Source organism: Perognathus longimembris, chromosome 3 (genome assembly GCF_023159225.1).
Source record: "Perognathus longimembris pacificus isolate PPM17 chromosome 3, ASM2315922v1, whole genome shotgun sequence".
Taxonomy (NCBI): Eukaryota; Metazoa; Chordata; class Mammalia; order Rodentia; family Heteromyidae; genus Perognathus; species Perognathus longimembris.
Window position 1 is genome coordinate 77,782,204 of NC_063163.1, and position 21,444 is coordinate 77,803,647.

At 39.1% G+C, this 21,444-nt stretch overlaps 1 protein-coding gene across 3 annotated transcripts in view; it reads left to right on the forward strand.

Annotated features, from left to right (window-relative positions):
- Window positions 1-21,444, forward strand: part of Ttc28 (tetratricopeptide repeat domain 28) — a 534,278-nt gene that overhangs the window by 297,440 nt on the left and 215,394 nt on the right. The window lies entirely within an intron of this gene.

Here is a 21,444-nt window from a genome sequence, read left to right on the forward strand (position 1 = left end):
ATATTTGTCTGCCTTTGAGTGGTTTATTTCATGTGATATAATGTCCCTTAGTTCCTTCCATGCTGCTGTAAATCACACCTTTTATGGCTAAGCCATATTCCATTTTTATACCACATTAAAAAAAATCCATTCATTTGTTAATAGACATCTTGGTTGAGTCCAGATCTTGACTATTGTGAATAGTACTTCAGTAAGTATGAGTGTGCAATATATCTTTGACACAATTATATATGCACAATTGTATGTATATATTAAGTATCTATATATACTCTCACATATATATATGTGTGTGTGTGTATACACTTTGGATATATACCTAGTAGAATTGCTGAACCATTCTATTTCTAGTTTTTTTAAAGAAACTCCATGCTATTTTGCATAACTACTATATTAATTTATATTTTTTATCAATACTGTACAAGGGTTCTGTTTTCTTCACACCCTCACCAAGACCTCAGCTTCTAGTCTTTTTGACAATAGCAATCACAACAGGTATGAGGATACATCCAATAGTAATTTCTCTCTGTGTATGTGTGCATGTGTGCGTGTGCGTGTGCGTGTGTGTGTGTGTGTGTGTGTGTGTGTGTGTGCCAGTACTATGGTTTGAACTCAAGGCCTGGCACTATCCCTTAGCATTTTTGCTTAAGGCTGGTGCTCTGCCACTTGAGTCCACTTCTGGCTTTTTGGTGATTAATTGGAGATAAGAGATTCATGTACTTTTTTCTTCCTAGGCAGGCTTTGAACTTCCATCCTCAGATCTCTCTGCCTTATGAACAGCTAGGATTATAGGTGTGAGCCACTGATGCCTGGCCTAGAGTGATCTGGGCCAGAGCCATTTTGTTTTGTATTTTCTTCATGAAGAGTGATATGTTCATATATTTGGAGGCACACATATATTTCCAAAAGCTCTATTCATGTTCTTTGCTAATCTTTTAATAGGGTTGTTTTTGTTATTGTGGGTTGATATTGCATTTTATTTGTTTTTATACATTTTTAATATTAAACTCTATCTCATATGAGTTGCATATTTTCTCCCATTCTATTGTATGGGTTGCTTTTTCACTTTGACCATTTCTTTTGCTATGCAGACACTTTTCAATTTGATAATAGTCCCAATTATTTTTTCCTGTTGTTTTCTGTGTTTTGCTGTCAGATTGGCTGTTCTAAGCATAGCAAAACTTACCTTTTTAGATTTTTCTTCAAACTGATGGGTAAACCGATCCCCAGTGTTCTGTCAGTCACAGCACTTACCGTTTTCTTGCTTGAAATGGTAATCTTCTCCCCACTGTATAACTGAGCATTTGTAGAAGGAAAGGGCCAAAGTTCATTTTATATTAACAGTCATTTTCATGCATTTGTTTTAATAGGTGCATCCTGTGCCAGGTGTTGTAACACCCTAGTAGAAATGTGTTCTTGTTCTTGCTCTCCTCCAGGAGCTTAAACCTCCTGGCAAACATCTGGGCATTGCAGACCAGGGCTGATGAACACTTAAAACTGAGAGGAAAAGTATCCAGGGGGACAGGAGGAAGAGGTCTTGGCCTTCCTTGGCATTTAGAATGCTGGTCTTTGTTCTACTCAGAGCTAGAGAAGAAGTCAGTTACTAAACACTGACTTAGTTGAGCTGGGTTTTTTTTTCTTTTTCTATATTTAGTTAGTAGCTAAAATTCATTAAGGATACCTTTTATACTCTAATAATGCCTCTCATGTAAAGATCATTTAAAGCGAAATTTGATTCTTCATGATTGTGAAGACTAAAAGTGACTCACCATCATTATTGCTTTATGATACCTGCATGAACAGTTACTGACCAAGAAAAAAGACTCCTGACTTGGCAGAATATTGAGCCTTCTGGATTTCCTTTAGGATGTGGCTACAGGAAATTAATTAGATTATTTCTTATGACATCATCCTAACCACAGTACTTTCTCCAAAAACAATGCTATTTTTCTTGGAGTTTTATGTAGACATTTTCTACACCATGTATATAATTACATAATTTACAGTATTTCTAATATGAAACCTATATAAATGCTTTTGGTATGTGTGTGTTTGTGCATATGTATGTGTGCACCCATGGATACATGTATGTGTGTGGGGGTGTCTATGTATGTAAGGTAGAAGCAGAGACAGAGAAAGAGAATGTTGTTGAAGTAATTATTTTACTTCTGGTAGCACAGGGAGTGGGTTAAAAGGTAGAAAGCATTCCATCTGAGCAGAGATATTTCCTCACAGGGAGTATTAAGTTCATGAGGGGAAACCTTGGCACTCTTTTCTGGGCTATGTATCTTGCAGGCTTTTGAGAAACAAATAGAATTGTGAAAACTGTAACTCTCAAATCACTGAAGAGTGGAGGACTTAGAAAGTAGACACAGGCAGAGTGGAAACAGGACATCAATTTCTTGGTTGTACTCTTTGTATGATTATAAATCATCTGGTTCAGACCTTTCAGACCTGAAATGAGTTCTAAAAACGCTCTTTTTCACATCTTGATAAAGTGGTTATCGCCTCAGAAGAAATTGCAAACCCAGTGAACAAGTGTGAATGTGTGTAATGCATGACATATTTGCAAATCACTCTGCCCTCAACTATGCCATCTTTTCCAACTGTATGTTTTCGAGTCCTAATTTATCATCACTTCATCTATGATATTTTTAGTTGTACGCTTTGGCCATAGTATTTTGTAGTTTCTTCTTGTGCCAAGCAGAAGGAACTTCAGATTAAGGATTTAGGAAACATAAGTTCAGATCATGGATTTCCACTGGAGGTTGTAGACCATAGGCATGTCTCTCTTGGAGGTGCCTGTAAAACAGGAAGCCCACATTAGATCACTTTTAGAGGTGAATCACTCAGTGCAATTTCCATTAGTCACATGATCTTTAAGTTAAATTAATTAAAATAAAATAGAGTAAAAAGTTTTATTTGCCAATCACAGTAACTATATTCTGGGTGTTTATTGTGGTTACCTATCTGATAAACCAGAAACTCTATATTCTATAGGGTAATAAATAAAATTCCAAATGTCCACATGCATCACTTATAATATCCAGGATAAATTCCCAAAGTGACCTATGAGAAAACAGGAAAATACAACCCATATACACTGTTGTAAGCCAGTAAGAATCTTGAAAGCTTCTACAGAAAAATGATACATTCCAGAGACAGGAAACACTGGTTTCCTACTAGAAATAAAGGAGAGGAGAACAAAAATTTTTTAAAGTCCTGAAAAAAGTCTTCCAACTCAGGATGTAATAGTTAGTACCAATAATTTTTAAGAGTGAAAGCAAAATGAAGGCATTTTCAGAGAGGTGCAAACCAGAAAAATGTCCAGTAGGCCTATGCTCTGAGAAATGCAGAGGCTGATTTTCAAGTTGGAGGAAAATAGCAAATGGAAACATAGACCTTCAGGAAAGAAGAAGAATGCAATATAATAAGTATCGTGGTAAATGAAAAAGATTGCATTTATTTTTTTCTTTGTAATTTCTTTAAAATTCATATGACTACTTAAGGCAAAACCTGTAACGTCAAATTGTGGAGTTCATGGCAAACATTGTTACATTTTATTCTCAAATGTTTCTGTTGGCAACAGGAAATGGTATAGATACTTTAGAAGCAGGTCTCACAGTTTCATTTATATCTATACATACAGCAACTTGATGGCCTAGAAGGAAACTCCTTGGTTTTTACTTCAGAGAATTGGAAACATATATTCACAAAGGGACTAGTACAGCAAGGTTCGTGGGAATTTTATTTTTAATAGTATAATCTGAAGATAACCCAAGTGTCCTTCAATGGAAGAAGAGATGTATGACCTGCTGTATCTGTAATCATATGCAAAATTGAGAATTAATCTACAAAACATAAGGCTCCTCTGTGAAAAAGTCAGGCACAAAAGTGATCATGAACTATGATTGTAGCAGTAGGAAGTTCTAGATCAGGCTGCAGGAACTGGGTGACAGTCAGATCAAGGGTCACTGTGAGGGGCATGGACTGACCAGGAAGCGGGAGGGGATGACTAACAGAGGAAGGGGCTTAAGGGCACTTTCTGGGGTGAAGGTTTTATTTCAGCTTGTGTTATTTACCTGAGTATCTGTGTTTGTCAAAACTATACATTTTCACCCTATGTAAACTTTATGTGAAAAAATTGAGCCGTAGTTAAGTGATGTTCGTGCTGGAATATCTAGGAGTAAAGTATGCTGTTTAGCACATCAATTATGAGGAAAACAGATGGTTGAAAAGATGGACAGATAAGAATCGAACAAAACCCTGTGTCTGTTTTCTAAAAGGATAATCTCTAGAAGCAAAAATAACAACAGAAACGATAATTTCCTGCAGTCTATTTTAATTCTGTAAGGGCATGACTGAGGTTTGTTTAATTTTGTATCATTGTAGGTTAGAAGAATTAAATTTTGATTAGGATAGATTGTAAGAACAATGCCCTTCTCATTTACTACTACAGATGATCCAAATTAAGAATTCTTTCTTATTTTCAATTTTATCTCACTAAAAACAATCTGTTTTTGAAGCAGTAATCAGAATGTTTTATTCTCCTTGAATAAAAGCATTTTTGTCTAATTACCATAAAACAGATATAAATCCCTAAGTTCTCCTTTCCATAGAGGAATCCCATTCTAAAGAAATCACCATTGAATTGCTATTGCTTTAATTTCTTTACCGACATTCTGCAGACCCACTAGCCAGGTGTTCACTGGGTTATTTTTTTATTTTTTTGGCCAGTCCTGGGCCTTGGACTCAGGGCCTGAGCACCATCCCTGGCTTCTTCCCGCTCAAGGCTAGCACTCTGCCACCTGAGCCATAGTGCCCCTTCTGGCCGTTTTCCATATATGTGGTGCTGCTGGGAATCGAACCAAGAGCTTCATGTATAGGAGGCAAGCACTCTTGCCACTAGGCCATATTCCCAGCCCGTGTTCACTGGGTTATGCAAGCTTGTTAAAGCATCTTCCAGCCTTTCCTGGAAGATGGAGTTTGAGCATGCCAACAAACTTCTAAATTTTTATTGTTTCTGACACTTGTAACACTTTACTAAGTAGTTAGTTCATTGTATTGAATAAGATTTTACTTAGAATTTGTGATATGTGGATAAGCCAAAGTTTTATCTTGTAATTACCTTTTAGTTTGTGGGATTTCTTTTTGTTGTTGTTGTTGTTGTTTTTGCCAGTCCTGGGCTTGGATTCAAGCCTGAGCGCTGTCCCTGGCTTCTTTTTTGCTCAAAGCTAGCACTCTGCCACTTGAGCCATAGTGCCACTTCTGGCCATTTTCTATGTATGTGGTGCTGGGGAATCGAACCCAGGGCTTCATGTATACCAGGCAAGCACTCTTTCCACTAGGCGATATTCCCAGCCCCTGTAATTACCTTTTAGGAGCTTTTACTAGGCAAAACAAGAGGTTAAAATGATTATGAGGGGAATAAATTACTTCATAAGTGTTCCCAACTAATCTATCTAGAAAATTTCAGAATATAAAGAATTAGCTTTCAGGATTTGTCACAGCGTGGTTGCATTTTCACTCGGACTTTTAGGTATCTCAGTGACCTTGAGTAAGTTTCTTGGGTTAGTTCTCTAAGCCCCGCCTCCTGATGCATAAAAATCAGAAGTGCCACCCACCCCTCTCCCACTCCAGCCTGTACATCTGCCTCTAGCCATGAAACCCATTTGAGGTGTTCTTGGTACTCGTGCACTTGACAGTAGTGTACCTCTAACCTATCTCATTGCTTATTGATCTCATTGCTTTTTATCACACCCTCTTTTCTCCCAACCCCAAATCATTGAGATACTTTCTCTTTGGTATGCAATGTTATGCTATTACTTTGGCTGTAGAGTCATGATCTCATCTCAGTTTCTTAGGCTAGCCAGAATTTGAGTGTAATTCATTTGAAATGTCCCTATAATAAAAAGGATTATGACCGTACCTGTTCTGTAGTTCTCTTGGCCATCTATAATACTGTCCTCAAATGCCTGTCACTTTCTGTGGATCAATTGCTTTGCTTATTTTAGTCCAGTGATGCTTCAACTTAGAGGTCAGAGTCATCAGGCCCTTCTAAGCCAGTCCTACCAGCTCCCACCCCATACTCCCATTCATAAACTGCATCTGCTCACTGCTTCAGCATCAGTGAGTGGATCCCTGGGCAGCATGGTTGGGGGAGGGTGTGTGTGTGTGTGTATACACATCTGATTAATAAATATTGACTGTTACAAATGGACTCCTTACTCAAGGATTCAAGATAGTATCTTTTAAAAATGAACATTTGATAACTATTTAAAAATAATTTAATAATTTTTATTAGCATAGAATAATTATTATAGGGTACTGTGTGCATATATATAATATGAATATATGTATATATGAAATACATGGTATATTAATATATTGTATACATAGGTGAATACATGTATAATCTAAGTATGTACATATATAAAACATATAACACACATATACTTTTTCCCTCTCATCTTTTCTTGCTCTGAGTTGAAAATGCAATTGCTTTTCTCTACTGAAGCTGAAATGCTTTCCTTCCTAAGAGAGGAGGGGGTGGATATGGATGTAGGAGCCTACATGAGTTCAAGTACATGCCTTTTCATCCAGGACTGTCTGAGGCTTATCCAAGTCTGCCAAATTACTGGCATGGAAAAATATTCACAACCTGAAAGCCTAGGCTGGGTTTCTGGTTCTTAACATTGTTTCAAAGCCACCTTCTCAGCATGTGAGATTCTGCCACCTTTCTAGCATGTGAGATTCTGTAAGAAATGATTAGAAGAAACAACTGCCAAATCAATAAGATTGTTTTATTAACAGTCTGCATCACAAACTGTGCACTGGTTTTATTGTTAGAGGCAAACTCCTGATAGTGGTGAGAATTTAATTTAAAGGCCCTTTCTCCTGGTCCAAGTGTAATACCTGTGAAGCTAGAAAGGTCTTACCAAAGCTTTTATACAAGACGATGGATTTTCTGAGTTACTGTAGAAATGTAGACTTCCTTATAGAACCTATAAAGTTCTGTGATTACTAAGCGTTCCATCTATCATAAATGTTCTCCTTACTCTAGGGCTCAAGATTCTCTTCCTGGCTCTCTCTCCCAGTAAGATGTCTTTTTTTGGCTTTTATCAGTTACATGAGGGGTAGGAGGGGATTTCATTGCTACATCTCCACACATTTACAGTATATTCGAATCAATTTTGCCTCCTCTATCTTTCAGTAAGATTTTTAATATTAACACATAATAATTGTTACAGTATGCAGTATACATTCCCATACATGCATAAAATGTGTAATAATTGGATCAGGATTTTTGGCATGCTTATTACTCAAATATTAAACAATATCACCCTCCAGTGCTGGGAATTGAACACAGGTCCTCAAGGGTATTATGCCAGTACTTTACCACTGAGTCACCCTCGCAGCCCATATCATTTCTTTGTATTAAAGTCATTCAAAGCCTCTCCACTAGCTGTTTTGAGCTATACTCTTTGTTGTGGCTAACCATAGCTACTTTCTTATGTTACAAAAGTATGTGCTGACTTCTTAACTATTGTTTACCCCCTTTCTTCATGTATTTGTTTTCTTTATCTGTTCCATCCATAGCTGACTCCTTTCCTACTGCATCCTTATGACCACGCATCATTGATACTTCTTGTACCCCCATTCTTAAACAATTATTTCCCGGCTGGGGATATGGCCTAGTGGCAAGAGTGCCTGCCTCATATACATGAGGCCCTGGGTTTGATTCCCCAGCACCACATATACAGAAAATGGCCAGAAGTGGCGCTGTGGCTCAAGTGGCAGAGTGCTAGCCTTGAGCAGAAGGAGGCCAGGGACGGTGCTCAGGCTCTGAGTCCAAGCCTCAGGACTGGCCAAAAAAAAAAAACAAAAACAAAAACAATTATTTCCCTCTTAGACTCTTAGTAAAAAAAATCTTTAAAAATAGTTCTTCTTAGAAATGTTTTAAATGAGATCAAGTTACCAGGATTGGCTCTTAGTTTCTACTTCTATAATAATAACCAATAGGTGACTTATAAACTTTAAGCTATTTCTGAGACTCTTATTCCTTAGCTTACTCTTTCAGACCCAAAGAAAGGGTTATTGGAAGATGTATTGAGCAGCAAGGAAAAAGGAAGCAAGTTATATACAGATCATTTGTAAGACATATTTCCAGTGTAAAGACTGGTTATACAGTAATGTGCATGTGTGTTTAAGAGAGCTTCATTGACTTGTGGCACACACACAGCAAAGTGTATAGATAATTTGAAAGTAAGTTTTTGATAGATTTTTACAAAGTGAGCACTGCTTTCAATCTTCTCTTTAAAAAAAAATTAAAATTGTGGTGGCACTGTAGCTCAATTGGTAGAGTACTAGCCTTGAGCACAAAGCGGCTCAGGGACAACACCCAGGCCCTGAGTTCAAGCTCCACAACTGACCAAAAAGTTATTTGATAGTTGAACAAAGGTTATGATTCCATAAGTCAGGTTATGAGTATGATGCATCTTGATCAATGTTATTCCATCATTCTCCTATTTTCCCCTTCCAATTTCTACCCTTGAATTCTATAGTTCAGTTTTTACCTAATGTACAATGACTCTAATGACTATATTTGCTCACCTGGTCTCCCTTCATTTCTGTGGCTCCCCCTTTTTTTCACTCTCCCAAAATATGTTCTCACTTCCACTTCTACCCCTCTGGAAGTAGAATGGTACTGTTAACTCTGAAGTCCAGTTCTCCTCTTCTTCTATTATTAAACACCCCAAAGGATAACCACAATTCTGACTTATAGAACTGGTTAGTTTTCCCTGCTTTGTAAACTCTATTCAAATTTATTTATGTAGTGTACCCTCTTTTTTCCTGGCTTGGTTTGCTCAGCATAATATTTGGAATATGTTTTTTTTATTTTTTGTAGCATATAGTAGTTCATATTATTTTATTTTCTAAAGTGCTATTCTATTCTATGAATTTCGACACTATTCTTTTGAGTTGTTTCCATTTTTCTATTGAAAATTCTGTTCTATGTTTTTGTTGTTGTTAAAGATAATTTATTTCTCTTTTCTTTTTGTTTTGTTTTCTTTTTTCTACACTGTTTACTAGCAAATTACCTATGCTCTGCCTTTTACTTATTCTGTGTTAGGTCCACTGAGCTTCTTGACTTTTTTGTTTGATGCTTCTCATCAGTATTGGAACATTCTTAGCTATTTTCTCTTCAAATGTTGTTTCTACCCCATTGTTCTGCCCTCCCAATATTTGACTCCAGTTGTTTGTAAGTTACTTGTTTACATATATGGTGAGGAATGTTCTAGTTTGAAAGGGTGATGATACGAAAGTACAAACAATGTGATGCTACATTCCCTGTGTCCCTGTGTCTCCAATGCTTCCTACTGTGGATCTCAACCTTTTTCTCTGTGTTTTTTTTTTTTTTTTCCAGTCCTGGGGCTTGGACTCAGGGCCTGAACACTGTCCCTGGCTTCTTTTTGCTCAAGGCTAGTACTCTGACACTTGAGCCACAGCACCACTTCTATCCGTTTTCTGTATATGTGGTGCTGGGGAATTAAACCCAGGGCTTTATGTGTATGAGGCAAGCCCTCTTGCCACTAGGCCATATTTCCAGCCCCCTCTTGGAGAGTTTTCACTGTCCTATCTTCTAGATTACTTTTTCTCTCTTTTGCTACTTGCCACTAAGTCTATATATCACTTTCTTAATTTTAGTTATTATTTTTTCCATAAATTTTAATTTGGTTATTTTTTAAAAGATTTTAGTTCTCTGATGAAGTTACCGTTTTAAAATCGAACATATTAATAGTAATTTGTAGGTTTGTTTCTATTTTCTGTTTTTATTCTCTTGATCCTATTGTTGTGCCTTTTTTTAGTGTTTCATTGGATGTTGGTCATTATGTATAAAGTACAGTAAGGCTGCCTTTTGTGAATTTATTACATGCATTTTAAGGAAAGCAGGATAAAAAAATTAAGTCAAATTCCCCAAACAAAAATTTTAATGCATGCAGTACATAGCTCAGTTGAAGCAGAGAAAATCATCATTGTCAATTGTGTATAAATCATTGTGAATCTGCTAAGGGATTTTAATTCTTAGACTCTGCCTCCTAAGAAACAAATGGTACCCCAAAAGCAAAACAAATTACAATGTGTCATTGAAATGACAAGTGAATATTTGAGATTTACTGAAAGGTGGCATATCTTTAGTGGAAGTTGGGCAGCATTATGGGAAAAACAAATTAAAAAATCTGCAGAACAGTACTGAGCTCTCTGCATACATGGTCTCCTTGGAGCCACATACCCACAGACACTAAACACTACTATATCGGGGCAGTATTATTGTCCCCAAGTAGCAATTTTTTTTTAACATCTGGTAGCTATAAGTGGATCATCTTCTCTCCTCAATGTGTGTGTGTGTGTGTGTGTGTGTGTGTGTGTGTGTATGTGTATGTGTATGTGTGCTGGAAGCAGGGCTTTGACTCAAGGCTTCATGCTCTTACTAGGCTTTCTTACTCATGGCTAGTGCTCTGCCATTTGAGCTATGCTTCCAGCCCAGCATTTTGCTGATTAACTAAAGATGGAATCCTATAGACTTTTCAGCTTGGCTGGCTTTGAACCATGACCCTCCAGTTTTCAACCTTCTGAGTAGATAGGACTATAGGCATGAGACATTATTATGTGTTGGAGTAGATCATTTGAAACCAGAACAAGAGAGACATTTTTGTATTGGTTACAGTCACACTGGTTTCTGGTTCAGCCTTACTGGTAGGCCTTAGTCTTTCAACATTCCCAGACTTAAGCCAGAGGTCCCCACTACACTGAGAAGTTTAGAGTTCTAATTTTTGTCTTTCCAGTGCCATGACAATGCCAATAATATGGCTTTGGGGGATTATTTTCAACTTGTCTTCTTGTAAAACCACACAGTAAGATAAAGATCTTTGCCATAAGGTATGGCTTCTAGGGGGCTGGGAATATGGCCTAGTGGCAAGGGTGCTTGCCTTATATACATGAAGCCCTGGGTTTGATACCCCAGCACCACATATATAGAAAATGGCCAGAAGTGGCGCTGTGGCTCAAGTGGCAGAGTGCTAGCCTTGAGCAAAAAGAAGCCAGGGACAGTGCTCAGGCCCCGAGTGCAAGGCCCAGGACTGGCAAAATAAATAAGTAAGTAAGTAAATAAATAAATAAATAAAGGGATTCTATACTAGTAATATAGTATAGGTGGCTGTGACTTAGGCACGTGTTACCATGCTGCCGGTCATTAAAATGGTTTCCTCGGCAATTCTGAGCAATGCTGGTGTCTGCGCCCCACAGAAACCGACCTTTCTACTTTCTTCTCAGCACCCTTTCAAACTAGAACATTTCTCCAAAAGATGCCAGCTTAGTGGATCTCCCTTTGTCTAGAATCTGGATCCCTTCTGGCCCCAATGCCTGGATATCATCCAGTGGATTAAATGGAACCTTTTCTCTTTCTTTTTGGTGCTGGTACTGGGACGTGAACTCAGGGCCTGGGTGCTGTCCCTGTGCTATTTTTCACTTGAGCCTGGCACTTCCCCACTTGAGCCATACCTCCACTTTCATCTTTTTGGTGGTTACTTGGAAATGAGGGTTTCATGGGTTTTTCTGTCCAGGCTAGCTTCAAATTGTGATCCTCAGATCTTAGCTTCCTGAGTAGCTAAGATTAGCTCCAGTGTGAGCCACTGGAGTGTCATTAAATGGAGCCTTTTAACTCCAGTTTTTCTATTTGCTCTTAGTAAATTAATTCCTCTGCTAATAAAGGAGTCTATCATAGCTTCAATTGGTTTATTCTGTGTTTTTTATTAACAAATATTTTGATACTCAATAGTTACTGACATAGCTACCATTTTGGATCTAACAAGGACCTGTAAGAGTTCTTGGCCCTCCTTTTATAATTGAGGCAGCCAGCACTCTCAGAATCCTACCTAAGGACACAGCCAATTATTGGCAGCTCTTGTATTAGAGGCTCCCAGACCATTGGCTTTTATTTTATTTATTTATTTATTGATTGATTGATTGATTGATTGCCAGTCCTGGGGCTTGGACTCAGGGCCTGAGCTCAGTCCCTGGCTTCTTTTTGCTCAAGGCGAGCACTCTGCCACTTGAGCCACAGCACCCATTTTTGGCCATTTTCTGTATATGTGGTGCTGGGGAATTGAACCCAGGGCTTCATGTATATGAGGCAAGCATTTTTGCCACTAGGCCATATTCCCAGCCCCCATTGGCTTTCATACTGCATCACTGATAGTGTAGTATTTGGGTCTTCTTGCTGTGGTCATAAACCATATTTAACTAGCATTCTATAAAATCAACTCAACCCTGACCTGGTTAAATGGTAATACTGCTCTGGCAAGATTTCATCTTGGAAGAAAAGATATGATTTGGAAGTTGTGAGGATGCTGTTGAATTTCTGGGATGTCTATGAAGACCTGCATCTGCTAGATAATGCGCACACATTTAATGCTCTAACTATATTTATATTCCTTTTGTAAGCCTCTACATGTAAAATGAGGTCTTTCAAACTAGAGAGAGAATTCCTAAGGAACACTCCAGATTATGCCCATCTGGAAGGCCATAAAGATATATTTATCGAACACAGTAGCTCAATTCAGTGAGCTTGCAGAGAATAAAACATCTTCAGTTATGGTATCACATGTAGTCAGAGTGATAAGCCATAGAATATTGCCTGGCTTAGGGCCAATATCTCATGTCTGTAAACCTAGTTACGCAAGAGGCTGATACTTGGAGGATCAAGGTTTGGGGCCAGCATAGGCAGAAAAGTCATTGAGAATCCATCTCAAAAATAATCAGCAAAAAGCTGGGCTAGAGGCATGATTGAAATGATAGAACACTAGACAAGCATGCAAGTTGAGCAAGCATCCTTAAAGGGCCTGAATTCAAGCTCTGATAATCAGAATATATTAACTTGAACTTTACTTGCAGTTTACTTAGAGAATGTTTACATAACCTTAATTTTTTTCTTTTTTTATTATCAAACTGATGTACAGAGAGATTACAGTTTCATACGTTAGGCATTGGATACATTTCTTGTACTGTTCATTACCTGGTCCCTCATAACCTTAATTTCATTTCTTCCAGTAAAATAGATAGCTTCTCTACAGATGGTAGACTTACTTGTAAATTTAGAGGCTATAATGTTGAATAAATGAGCTAGTGTGGTTTGTGGATCTCACAGCAGGACATCAATAGAGGCTCAGTTACTTGCTTCCTCCTGCTTATGCAGGATGTGCAAATAACATTGGGGTTGCTTTAATCCCCTTTACTTTTAATGTTAGGAAAAGCTAAACACAGACAATGGAAACAGGTGAATAGAAGTTGACATTAATGGGAAATAAATGTTGCTAATGCTTGACCTTTGTACTTGTAAGTAATACTTCAAAATTTGTGAGTTTTTACAAAATTTTATAACTGTGTGTAATCTACACTGAGTGACAATCTGGAAAAGAACTGTGGATCTGTTTGGGTTCTCATCTTCTCCAGACAAAGTGCTGTTCTTAGGCAATGTCTGACTCAGGGATCACTTCTACTTGATAGTATTGCCAGACTCATAATGTTTTTGTGCTTGTGACTTTTCTCATCTCTGTTTTAAGAATGAGTGTAACTCTGGATAGGCATGTTAGCAATATTTACTTCTTTGTGTAAATGAAGTTGTAAGATTCAAATACCTCCTCAACATTTTTAAAATTCTTTGCTCTTTCTTCTCCCAACAAGAATGAAAGAAACCTTAAGCATTATAGTTAAAGTGCAAGAACTGATTCAGCTTTCCTTTCTATATTGCCTGGTGGTCATGTCAAAACTTTAGAACCAAAGTTTTAGTGATAGGAAGTCTCAGGGAGGTGATGTATAATACACACACGCGCGCGCGCGCACACACACACACACACACACACCTTCTTTAGTACTGGGATTTTGTACTTAAGGTTTTGTATTTGCTCTGCCACTTGAACCACTTCACCATGAATGTTTTTGCACTGGTTATTTTTGAGATAAGGTCTTGCTTTAACAAAGGCAGGCTGGAACGGTGACCTTTCTATTTGTGCTTCCCTTTGTCACTGGGATGACAAGCACATTCCTCTGTGACTGGCCATTGGTTGAATTGGAGTCTTGTGAACTTTTATGCCTCAGCTGGCCTTGAACAATAATGTTCCAGTCCCTGCCCCCTAAGTAGCTAGGATTATAGGTGCTCCTATGCTTGAATACTCCTTCCATTTTGTAGATAAAGTAAGAAAGGAGAATGGGCTATATGTGACTGCATAAGGCTGGGCTTAGAATCAGTCTGCAAACCTGTGCCTTCAACCCAGCATTCCAGCTAGTGACTTCAACCTACCAGCTCTCTACCCTTCCACATGTGCTTACTTCGACACGACCTCAGGTGCAGCATGGGCTGTACCTGGCACTTTCCCCCCTCTTCCATTCACAGAGGGACTGGGATGATTTGGTTGGATCAGGACATTTAGTTTTCACTGTCCTTTGTGGGAGCTCTTCTTATCCCAGCTGTCAGAGGTCAGCCTGGTTTAGAAAAGCAAATGGCTTCTTAGCCCTATGTCCCTTGTCAGAAATGTCTTTCTTCATCCCAATAACTATACTTGTAAACCACTCTACTCCAAACATTTTTCCTGATGAGCCAGGCTTTCTTTTAAAAAGTTAACATCCCACAACTCTCTATGGATTGACCCAAAGTAAGCCTGGCATTTTAAAATGCAAGGCATTATTCACATCATAAGCTTTTTTACTATCTGGAGACATCAGTATTGTATATTGTGCTAGATGTCAAAACTCATTCCCAAAAGAATGTTTTTGGAGGGAGTTACTTTTATTGTTATCACATTTGAATTCAAGGCCTTGCACTTGCCCAGTTGGCACTCTACCCCTTGAACTTATGCCACACCTCCAGCTAAGCTTTTTACTGGTTATTCTAGAGATAGCCTCTAGGACTTTTATGCTTGGGTTGGCTTTGAACTGTGAAGCTCCAGATTTCAGGCTCCTAAGTAGTTAGGATTATAGGCAAGATGAGGCACCAGGGCCAGGCTAATAACATTATTAAGTATAGCTAAATAGGTCTGGCTAAAATGGTTAATGTACAAAAGTAGTTTTAAAGAACAGAACTGGGGAGACTGTTGAGAGACCACAAGGACTTGAAAGCAGAAATTAAAAGTAGACTAAAGAGAACAAAGCAATGTATTTTTGTTTGGGCAGCATTTCCCTAAGGCACCCTGTGTTCAAATTCTTTTTGACATTACATTTGAATCTTGAGCTTCCAGAGGCCACCAACAGATACCACAGAGGCCCAACAGTGTGCAATGTTTCCTTCATCTCCTAGGCCTCCAGATGCCTCCCATTACAGCCTCACATTTAAAAATAGCAAGGAAATAAGAGAAAATCATAAACTAGCTGTAATAAAATTAGTGCTTGCGTGAAAGACTATTGCCAGAGAACAACTTTTAGAAGCCCAGTGCTGCCAGAGGCCGCTGGGTGTTGGCAGTGGTCTGACACTCTCTGGCCAGCACACTGAGCCCCAAATCAAGCGTTTTATTAAAGATATAGTTGCTTTCCTTTATGATCTTGTGTTAAAGGAGTCTTTTAAATAATAGAAAACGGGTCTGAAAAAAATAGATTGCTGCAACAAATACGTTACTTTTTCTCACCAAAATAGAAGTCAAAATGAAATAACTGACTGGAAAAGAAATATTACTTCTTTCCTCAGAAAGACCATGATGAAATGAAAGGAATCTAAGCCTCAGCAGCAAAGAAACAGGGTGTGTTCCTGAGCAACACTACCATCAGCCTCCCTCTATTAATCTGCAAAAGGGGACAAGTAGGAATTAGACACGAAGGTCTGGCGAGGATCATTGAGTTTCCCATTACATGCATACTTGTAGAGGATCTGGAATTCTCATTACTGCTTGAAAGGAAAACTGATTCTGTTTTAGAATCTGATATTTTTCGAACTAGTATGTCACAGAGCCTGCTCTGGTTCACTGGTTCTTGCTACTAAGTATATATTACCATGGCAATGGGCTCTAGTTCCCACATATATCATTAACAGAGACGAGTCTTGAAGTCAGTCTGCCTTCAAGGATGTGTTTCAGTGACCCGGAAGGAAAGGTTTTCACCTCACCTCATAAATCACTCTTTAAAAGGACGTTTGTTGGCACATCTACACTGCCTCTGCTGTTGAACTTGTAGTGCCCTTCTCTTGTGCCCACTGCAGGCTGTAGTTTGGATTGCATTTCTCTGCATCATTCTTGTTTCTAGAAGCCCTGGAAAAAAATAAGTGGGAGGATTTTTGTTGTGAAGGCCATTCCAGTGAGAGCCTTGGATCGGTTTATCTTGCTTTCATTTCAAGTACACTAGGCTCCTCTACTTTCCTATCAGCCTGGTTCATCTCCTCAATTTGCTTTGAATTCCTTAAAGATGTAGAGCATGCATCCCCAGTCTAAGCAGACAATAAAGAGCCTGTTCTAGATGGCACCCTGGGCTTCCACATGCCCTTTCGGTTTAAATAAGATAAAATACCTGATATTAAACTTCAAAAAATGTCAGGAAAAGGATTTCACTGCAGCTGACCGGCCCTGGTCCCAAAGGACTTGATCTTTGTTCTGTACCACTACATGGGAATGTGGGATATAAATCATATTAGAGAGATCACAAAAACAATTACAGAAAACTTGAGCAAAGACATTTGAATTTATAAACATTTAATTGATGTTACTGGCTTTTATATGTCCAGGGAATGTCCACTTCTGACTTAGGTACCTCCAACTTAATCTTTATATTGTGATTGGGTAAATAGGACTATTAGTCCTATTTTTGTTTATATAGTGATTTTTCTGAAGAGCTCAAAATAATTTATATGTTTGACTATTCCGTATTTTGACTCTCAGACATCTTTCTTTCATTTACAGAAGGAATTGGCAATGGGAACCTGGTCACAAGAAAATAATAAGTTAATTCCTCCTCCCAAATTTCAGAAACAGATATTTTGGCTTACCCTCTTCCTATTTGCAGCAGTGTGGTTTGCCCTGGCTCCTAGCTGTTTCAGTGTCCTGGATGACTATGAAAAGGAGTGAATTTCATGGTCTCTTCTACATTGATATATCAAGATCAGATTCTGGAGAAGCCTTGCCAGGAAGTAGGAATAGAAACCAAGTACCTTTTCTCTTGCCAGAAACCAGTATATCTGTTTAGTAAAGTGGCTGGCTTCTTTCAATGTGTAGAATAAGAAATCACAGACATGGGAAAAGCCTCCTGCTATAGGAAATTTAGCCCAGTGTTTAGAACAGTGACCTGGTGCACTCCACCATGTGTGCTGCCTGTCCATGCCTGCAGTCTTCTGAAGTGGACATCACCTTAACAGTTCAGTGTCCTGGATGTCTTCTTGAGTTTAAAAGTTAATATAGTAGGAAAGGTCCTGTGTTTCAGGCAGCTATGTATTAAAAGCTGATTGTGTGTAAATGCCTGGGGAACAGAGGCTTTCCAGCCCTGTCCTGCACACAGAGCTCAAGGCCTTGTCAAGATGCTGCCCTGTGCTCATTCTTCTAGAGCCTGGACTTTTGTAGAGCCTGTCAGTAAACAATTTTCAGATACTTGATAATCATGCCTGTCTGTTTTCTGTTGCCACCATAATGCTGTATAACAAGACCACCACAAATCCTCAATAGCATAAAACATTTTTGCATGTTGGGCTGGGAATGTGGCTTACTGGAAGAGTGCTTGCCTAAGCATGCATGAAGCTCTGGGTTCAATTCCTTAGTACCACACACACAGAAAAAGCCGGAAGAGGTGCTGTGGCTCAAATGGAAGAATGCTAGCTTTGAGCAAAAGAAGCCAGGGACAGCGCCCAGGCTCTGAGTTCAAGCCCCAGGACTGGAAAAAACAAAGCAAAAAACAGTTTGCCTCTGTTTTTCCTTACATAGCTTTGAACTGAGCTGAGTTTAGTGGGGCTGACTTGTAGCTGCAGCCAGCGGAAGTCAGTTCAGCAAGGCCTGGCTGGCTTCCCTGGCCTTGCCTCAGTCCCTATCTGAAGTCTCCCCTGGGACATTGGTGCCTGTCAAGCCCTTGTCCTGCAGCAGGATGCCCTGGTCATGCTCTTACGATGGAGGAGAGGGGCAAGTGCTTATTGGCCTTTTGCTCACATTCTGCCTTCTGACATTAAGAACCCAGAGTTACCACCATATCCCCAATGAGAGAGGGGGGAGTTGGAGCTATCAGACTGTGCCACAGTGTGGTGGCTTCATCCCATGATAAATGAGCATAACTGGAAATGATGGTTCCACGCTGTGGGCACCTTCAAGTATACTCTCGACAAGAGTCCTTTGAGAAAGTCATAAGCTTGTTGTGTATGTTGTCAAAAGGAACAGCAGGGCAAAGTGACCAGAATCAGCTTATCTAACAGTGTCATTTTCTTTTCATTCAGTCCCTGTGGGCTCTCTCTCTCTCTCTCTCTCTCTCTCTCTCTCTCTCTCTCTCTCTCTCTCTCTCTCTCTCTCTCGACTTCCCCTGGCTTGGGGGGGGAAGGGGCTTGTCCGCCCCTTCCTGGGTGGTCCATTATGGCCATGGGTAGCCTCGGTGGCATGTGGTCGCAGGGTGCCCCCAAACTGCCAAGAACCACACGGATGCGCGGGCCCCTGGAGAAAACCTCTAGGGCTTCTGTTTATTCAAATGAGGAGCCTCCCAGATATACCCCAAAGGCGGGCACAAGAGAGGGGCCCCTGATTGGTCCCAAGGGGTTGTCCCTCAAGTGATGTCAGACTTCTTTCTCTTCCTGTTAAAGACAGGAAGGGGAGGGACAGGCTGAGGTCAGCTGTGGCCCCTTAAAGGTGCAGCTGACCCCAACAAGTCCCCACAAAAACCTGTAAGAACTCATGATAATTCTGTGATTATTGCTATTCTTGAAGTATTTATACTTTTTTAAAACTCAGAGTGCTGTTAAAGGATATTGATAACTTCTAATAATTACTTTAATATGCAAACATGATCTGGTGGTTACTTTTCTGAATATATGTCTCATTTATTATGTTGTCTTGGGCAAATGGCTTTGGATTTTTGTTTCAATATTACTCTGTCTAGTATTTGTCTTGTTCTAAGAATTTTAAGTGTGCAATTAAGTTAGTATAGTCAATCATTAGCAACTTTGCATAGGATATGATTGTTGAGTTGTAGCTACTGATCATTTGAGAAATCTGACATAGTAGCAAAAGTCACCAGTTACTAAGCTCCTAAATTCCTCCTGGTACCCATAGTTGCCTCCTCTAATCTCTTCAGTCAGCAGGGATAGGTGTCATTTCCTCTGCTCTGTCCTCTCTGAGGACACATTTCAGCAGGTGCACTGGTCCCTATCTCTTCTCATTTTCTCCCTCTGCAAAGACAGAATTATGAGAAATAATAGCCACATGAAAACCCAGTTACCGGTCTCCAGGTGGGCATCACATCACAAGTCATGGGCACAAAAGACACTCACTTAATTTTTGTTGAGCATCCCTTTAGTTTTAGAGTTCTACTAGTTGTGTGTTTTGTGAAAGTTCTAGTAATAATAATTTCACAAAAGTTCATTGACACTTAAATGTCTGCTAATCACTTTATTCTTCTAGGCTAACTAGAAATATCTTTTGTAGATTCTAGTTTAGAAATAGTTATATATTTATACATTATTTTCAAGGAACTGGATAAAAGTAAGGTATGTTGACATAATCATTTTTTTATAGATTGGAAAATAGAATATTAATAATTTCATATGGTCGGCTTAATGTTTGGTGCTTTTATCTATGAGGAATCACTGAGAAGTCACTGGAGTTAGGCTTTCACCCCGGACCTTGATTTTCAGATTTTCACCGTATTTCAGACTTGTTTCTCTACAACTCAGTGTGTGTCCTTCTGCAGGTTCAGAAGTTGAGCTCTTCATCTCCTGTCCCTCCCATGGTGGGCTTTCTGACTCCCCAACACTCTGATGCCTTGTTCAGGACCCAGCAGTCAGCTAGCCTCTCCGTTCCGCACAGCCGCGTCTATCTACCGGCCTCATCCCCTCATATGTGTTTATATGTGAAATATGTAAATGTATCTCTATTATAACTGTCCTTTCTCCTTCCCAGAATCTGTTGTGGCCATCCTCATCGTGTTCTCCTAAACAAATTTAAATCTTTAAACTTAGGTGTTCTGTTATTTCATAAGAGTTATATCAGAAGAGGCATGGTCGCAAGAGCCCCTTGAAACTTGCCTGTCTGCATCTTCACTCTCTCCTTTTGACTCATTCTCCCTAAGACTTTAGAGAAGAATTTCAAATCTAAATACAACATCTCCTGTATCAAATCCACTAGTGACCTCCCTAGCTCACAAATTAGTCTATAAACTTGTCAGCAGTGGCCCACTTTCAAATTGCCTTTTTGCTATCATTTACTACCACTATATTTGTAGTTCCTGTCCTTCTAGCTTGACTGACCTTCTACTTCATTGAATCAGGAATCTTCCTCTCTGGTCAGCTTCCTTAGATGCTGGGGCAACATGATCCCTTGCTAAACAGATTCTGAGGACTAATATATCACCATCACCCTCCTGAGCATGCCAAGCATTACATTATTTTACTTCTTTTTGTTTCACATGCATGTAAACATTGACACAATGACCAAGTGAACAGTGTGCTAAAGGAAAGTAGGATGATTATTTGAAATAAAAGACAGACCACCTCAGTGTGTATTGAAGTTGTCTTTGTTCAGACTCAGATGTTTGTTATTAGAGCATAAAGTAGGTAGATATTGCTGACATCTTGATTTTTGCTTGATAATCATTTGTGTCACTTGGTATGAGATGTTTATTTTAGTCTATGCTTTTAATATTGTATTGTAATATGTGAATAACAAATGTGATAGCTTTATTGTTTCATAAAAGTTGAGGTAATTGCTTAACCTCTCTAAATCTGTTGACGTATCTGTAAAATAGGGATAACCAGGCCATAGTTTAGGAGGCCATTAAGTTTAATGCATGGAACATGTGGATTTCATATTTGCTTCATAGTAGAAATGTGGTAGCTGATAGATATTATTTTTGGTACTCTCTTAATGTCTCATTCATCTCATTCACCTCAGCCAACACATAACATAGAGCTTCTTCATGAAAGCCCATGTTGAGTCTCCTCTTCCTCCCCCTCCTCTTCCCTCATTCTTGTCCTCTTCCTTCCTTTTCACCATCATTTGCTCTTTTTCTTTTCCATGTTAGAGATGGTACTCAGGTCCATGTGCATGTTGGTTAAGCACTGTATCTCCACAGTATACCTTGGACACTACAATTCTGATCCTGGAATTCTTCTAGACTTTGTTCTTATTTTGCTTGCTCTCCTCATCCTTTCTTTGCCAGTCTTAACTCACAGTTTCTCCCTCCCACTCCTGAGTTACCTTGTATAATTTGGCATTCACTCTGCAACTG